Genomic DNA, 5,951 nt, shown 5'->3' with positions numbered 1-5,951 from the left:
AATTATAGTTGGTGGTGACTTAAATTTACCCTCGACATGTTGGCGCAAATACATGTTTAATTCTGGAGGTTTGCATAAAACATCATCCGACATTGTGCTAGACGTATTCTCTGAAAATTGTTTCGAGCCGTTAGTTCATGAGCCCATGTGAGTAGTAAACGGTTGTGAAAGCACACTTGACCTCTTAGCGACAAATAATCCTGAGTTAATAACGAGCATCAAACCGGATACAGGGATTAGTGAACACAGGGTTGTCGTAGCGAGACTGAATATTGTAACCCCCGAATCCTCCAAAAATAAACGAAAAATATACCTATTCAAAAAACCAGATAAAAATTCACTTGATGCTTTCCTGAGAGACAATCTCAACTCCTTCCAAATTAATAATATAAGTGTAGACCAGATGTGGCTTGAATTCAAAGAAATAGTGTCACCAGCAATTGAGAGATTTATACCAAATAAATTAAAGACGGAGCTGATACTCCTTGGCACACAAAACGGGTCAGAACACTGTTGCAGAAACAGTGAAACAAACTTGCCAAATTTAAACGAACGATAAATCTCCAACATTGGCGATCTTTTACAGAAGCTCGAAATTTTGCGCGGACATCAGTGCGATATGCTGCTAACAGTTTAAACAATGAAATTTTGTCTCGAAACCTGGCAGAAAATCCAAAGATATTCTGTTCGTATGCGAAGTATGTTAGCGGCAAGAAACAATCAATGCCTTCCCTGAGCGATAGGAATGAAGATACTATGGAAGACAGCTCGGCTGCCAAAGCAGAGTTTCTAAACATAGCCTTCCCAACTGCCTTCACGAATGAAGACGAAGTAAATATTCCAGAATACAAACCAAGAACAGTTGCCAACATGAGTAACGTAGAAGTAAATATCATCGGATCAGTGAAGCAACTTAAATCACTTAATAAAAGCAAGTCTTCTGGTTCAGACTGTATACCAATTGGGTTCCTTTCAGAGTATGCTGATGCATTAGCTCCATACTTAACAATCATATACAATAGTTCGCTCGACAGAAGATACGTACCCAATGACTGGAAAGTTGCGCAGCTCACATCAATATTAAAGACAGGTAGTAGGAGTAATCCAGTAAATTAAAGGTCCATATCATTAATGTCGATATGCATCTGGATTTTGGAACAAATATTGTGTTCGAACATTATGAATTACCTCGAAGAAAACGATCTATTGATACACAGTCAACATGGATTTACAAAACATCGTTCTTGTGGAACACAACTAGCTCTTTATTAGCATGAAGTGTTTTGTGCTATTGACAAGGGATTTCAAATTGATTCCGTATTTCTGGATTTCCGGAAGGCTTCTGACACTGTACCACACAAGCGGCTTGTAGTGAAATTGCGTGCTTATGGAATATCGTTTCAGTTATGTGACTGAATTTGTGATTTCCTGTCAGAGAGGTCACAGTTTGTAGTTATCGACGGAAAGTCATCGAGTAAAACAGAAGTGGTTTCTGTCGTTCCCCAAGGTAGTGATATAGGCCCTTTGCTGTTCCTTATCTTTATCTATATAAACAATGTGTGAGACAATCTGAGCTGCCGTCTTAGGTTGTGTGCAGATGACGCTGTCGTTTACCGACTAATAAAGTCATCAGAAGATCAAAACTAATTGCAAAACGATTTAGAAAAGATATCTCAATGGTGCAAAAATTGGAAGTTGATCCTAAATAACGAAAAGTGTGAGGTCATCCGCATGAGTGCTAAAAGGAATCCGTTAAACTACAGTTACACGATAAATCAATCAAATCTAAAGGCTAGAATGAGATTTCCACTCTACAGCGTAGTGTGCGCTGATGTGAAACTTCCTGGCAGATTAAAACTGTGTGCCGGACGGAGACTCAAACTCAGGACCTTTGCCTTTTGCGGGCAAGTTCTCTACCAACTGAGCTACCCAAGCACGACTCACGCCCCGTCCTCACAGCCTTAATTCCACCAGTACCTCGTCTCCTACCTTCCAAACTTCACAGAAGCTCTCCTGCGAACCTAGCAGAACTAGAACTCCTGGGTGAAAGGATATTGCATAGACATGGCTTAGCCACAGCCTACAGGTTGTTTCTAGAATGAAATTTTCACTCAACAGCGGAGTGTGCGCTGATATGAAACTTCCTGGCAGATTAAAACTGCGTGCCGGACCGAGACTCGAACTCGGGACCTTTGCCTTTCACGGGCAAGTGCTCTACCAACTGAGCTACCCAAGCACAACTCACACCCCGTCCTCACAGCCTTAATTCCGCCAATACCTCGTCTCCTACCTTCCACACAGGCACACAGAGACGAGGTATAGGCAGAATTAAGGCTATGAGGATGGCGCATGAGTCGTGCTTGGGTAGCTCAGTTGGTAGAGCACTTGCCCGTGAAAATGCCTTTCACGGGCAAGTGCTCTACCAACTGAGCTACCCAAGCACGACTCACACCCCGTCCTCACAGCCTTAATTCCGCCAATACCTCGTCTCCTACCTTCCACACAGGCACACAGAGACGAGGTATAGGCAGAATTAAGGCTATGAGGATGGCGCATGAGTCGTGCTTGGGTAGCTCAGTTGGTAGAGCACTTGCCCGTGAAAGGCAAAGGTCCTGAGTTCGAGTCTCGGTCCAGCACACAGTTTTAATCTGCCAGGAAGTTTCATATCAGCGCACACTTCGCTGTAGAGTGAAAATTTCATTCTAGAAACAACCTGTAGGCTGTGGCTGAACCATGTCTCCGCAATATCCTTTCTTCCAGGAGTGCTAGTTCTGATAGGTTCACAGGAGAGCTTCTGTGAAGTTTGGAAGGTAGGAGATGAGGTACTGGTGGAATTAAGGCTGTAAGGATGGGGCACGAGTCGTGCTTGGGTAGCTCAGTTGGTAGAGCACTTGCCCGCGAAAGGCAAAGGTCCCGAGTTCGAGTCTCGGTCCGGCACACAGTTTTAATCTGCCAGGAAATTTCAGATCTAAAGCCCTTCAATCCAACTAAATACCTAGGAATTACAACTAGGAACAACTTAAAGTGGAAGGGACACACAGATAATGTTGTGGACAAGGCTAATCGAAGACTGCGTTTCATTGACAGAACACTTAGAAAATGTAACAGATTGACTAAGGAGACTGTCTACACTATGCTTGTCTGTCCTCTTTCAGAATACTGCTGCATGGTGTAGGATCCTTGCCAGATAGGATTGACGGAGTACATCGAAAAAGTTCAAAGAAGGGCAGCACGTTTTGTATTATCGCGAAATATGGGAGAGAGTGTCACTGAAATGATACAGGATTTTGGCTGTACTTCATTAAAAGAAAGGCATTTTTTGTTGCAATGGACTCTTCTCACGAAATTCCAAATCAACTTCTCCTCCGAATGCGAAAATATTTTGTTGACACTGACCTACACAGGGAGAAACCATCACCACGATAAAATAAGGGAAATCAGATCTCGTACGGAAAGATAGAGGTGTTCATTCTTTCCGTGCGCTATATGAGACTGGAACAATAGAGAACTGTAGACAGATGTAGATACGCGTTTGGCTGTCTAGACAGCAAAGCATGATGTCTTCAATGACTACTGTGCCAGAATGTTGTCAAATGACATTCCACAAAATCCAAAGCAATTCTGGTTGTGTGTAAAGGCTGTTAGTGCCACCAAAGTTAGTATTGAATCTCTAGCAAATGAGACAGAAACTGAAATTGAGGGTAACACAGCAAAAGCTAAAATGCTTCACTTCATTTTCAAATGTTGCTTTACAATGGAAAACCCAGGAGAATTGCCCCAGTCTAATCCTCATACCACCAAAAAGATAAATGAAATAGGTATTAGTGTCAGTGGGGTTGAGAAGCAAGTGCAATCGTTACAATTGAATAAAACTCCAGGGTCCGATGGAATGCTTGTCAGTTTCTATACTGAATTTGCAGGTGAGTTAGCACCTCTTCTAACTATAATCTATCATAGATACCTCGAACGAAAAACTGTGCCCAGTTCTTGGAAAAAGGCTCAGGGCATATCTGTAGAAGTGATCCACAAAAGTACTGTCTAATATCCTTGACATCAATTCATTGAAGAATCTTAGAACATACTCTGAGCTCAAACGTGATGAGGTATCTCAAACACAATTACCTCCTCAATGACAACCATCATGGATTTCAAAAACATCAATCATGTGAAACTCAACTCACACTTTTCTTACATGATGTACTGAAAGCTTTGGATCAAGGCAACCAGGTAGACACATTATTTCTTGATTGACTCAGTACCACACCTCCGCTTATTGTCAAAAGTATGATAATGTGAGGTGTCAAGTGAAACTTGTGACTGGATTAAGGACTGTCTGCTAGGAAGGACACAGCATGTTATTTTGGAGAGCCATCGTTAGGTTAGAAGTAACTTCAGGCTTGCTCTAGGGAACTATGTTGAGAGCCTTTGTGTTTATGTTGTATATTAATGACCTTGCATACAATATTAGTAGTGAAATCAGGCATTTTCTGGATGATGCAGGTATCTATAATTAAGTCCTATCTGAAAGAAGCTGGATAATTATCCAGTCACGCCTTGACATGATTTCAATGCGGTGCAGAGATTGGCAACTTGCTCTAGATGTTCAGAAATGTAAAATTTTGCACTTCACAAAATGAAAAAATGTAGCATCCACTGACTATAATATCAATGAATCACTGCTGGAATTGGCCAACTCATACAACTACCTGGATGTAACATTTTGTAAGGATGTGAACTGGACTGATCACATAGGTTCAGTTGTGGGTAATGTGGGTTGTAAACTTTGGTGTATTGGTACAGTACTGGGGACGAACAACCAGTCTACAAAAGAGATTGCATACAAATCCCTCATGCAACCAGTTCTAGAATATTGCTCAAGTGTGTGGGATCTGAACCAGATAGGACTAACAGGGAATATTGAACGTATACAGAGAAGGGCAGCGTGAATGGTCACAGGTTTGTTTAATCCATGGAAGAGTGTCACAGAGATACTGAAGGAACTGAACTGGCAGACTCTTGAGGACAGAAGTAAATATCCTGAGAAAGTCTATTAACAAAGTTTCAAGAAGGTGCTTTAAATGATTATTCTAGGGATATATTTATCACTTACAACCTACTATTTATCACTTACATAGGGATCTTGAGGGAAAGATCAGAATAATTACTGCATGCACAGAGGCAATCCAACAGTCATTCTTCGCATGCTTCCCAAGTAAATGGAACAGGAAGAGACTCTAATAACTGGTACAATAGGACACACCCTCTGCCATGCACCTCCAGGTGGTTTGCAGAGTACAGATGTAGACGTAGAAATTGTGCTGCCATTTTTCTTCAAATGCCGTGATCAGGAGCAGTAACTGAAGTTCGAAAATAAGACTCTTTGTGAAGAGTTTATTGTAATGTGTAACAGCTTACAAGTAATGGCAGACAACAATACACACACAGAATAAACAGCAAAAGCAAAGCACCTAAAAATGGAAGATAGCACAAATGAAAGAAAAATAGTATTGCTTCTTTAAGATAAGATTAAAATTGTACCATTAACATCATCCCTCAATATTAATTATCATTGTTACAAAAGCAAATTACAAGCTCTAAGTAAGTTCTAACAAAGCTCTAAATTTTTTAAATTTTATTTTAGCTAGTGGTTTTGTCAGAACATCAGTTCATTGGTCATTCGTGCTAATGTGCTTTAACATAACTTTCTTGGTAAAACTTTCTCACTCACAAATAAAATTTTCAGATCTTTATGCTTTAGTTTATGACCAACAGTTTTAGAACAACAGCAGCAGTGCAGTTAACCAAAACAACATGTTCAACATCATTTCTTGTCTTAATCCTCTGAATAAACATTTGTATGTGTTTCCCATATACTGTATCTCATCTACCCTTCCCGTAACACTTTCATCACAAATAAAAAACGCAGATGTCTTGCTGACTTCCATTGACGA

General features: G+C 40.7%; 1 non-coding gene across 1 annotated transcript; it reads right to left on the bottom strand.

Annotated features, from left to right (window-relative positions):
• Positions 1 to 2,159: 2,159 nt before the first annotated feature.
• Positions 2,160 to 2,236, bottom strand: Trnas-uga. Its single transcript has one exon. It is a non-coding gene; the product is annotated as a tRNA-Ser (tRNA).
• Positions 2,237 to 5,951: the final 3,715 nt, after the last annotated feature.

Source organism: Schistocerca piceifrons, chromosome 2 (assembly GCF_021461385.2).
Source record: "Schistocerca piceifrons isolate TAMUIC-IGC-003096 chromosome 2, iqSchPice1.1, whole genome shotgun sequence".
Classification (NCBI taxonomy): Eukaryota; Metazoa; Arthropoda; class Insecta; order Orthoptera; family Acrididae; genus Schistocerca; species Schistocerca piceifrons.
Note: the sequence above shows the minus strand (reverse complement) of the source record. Positions and strands in the feature narration are given on the sequence as shown.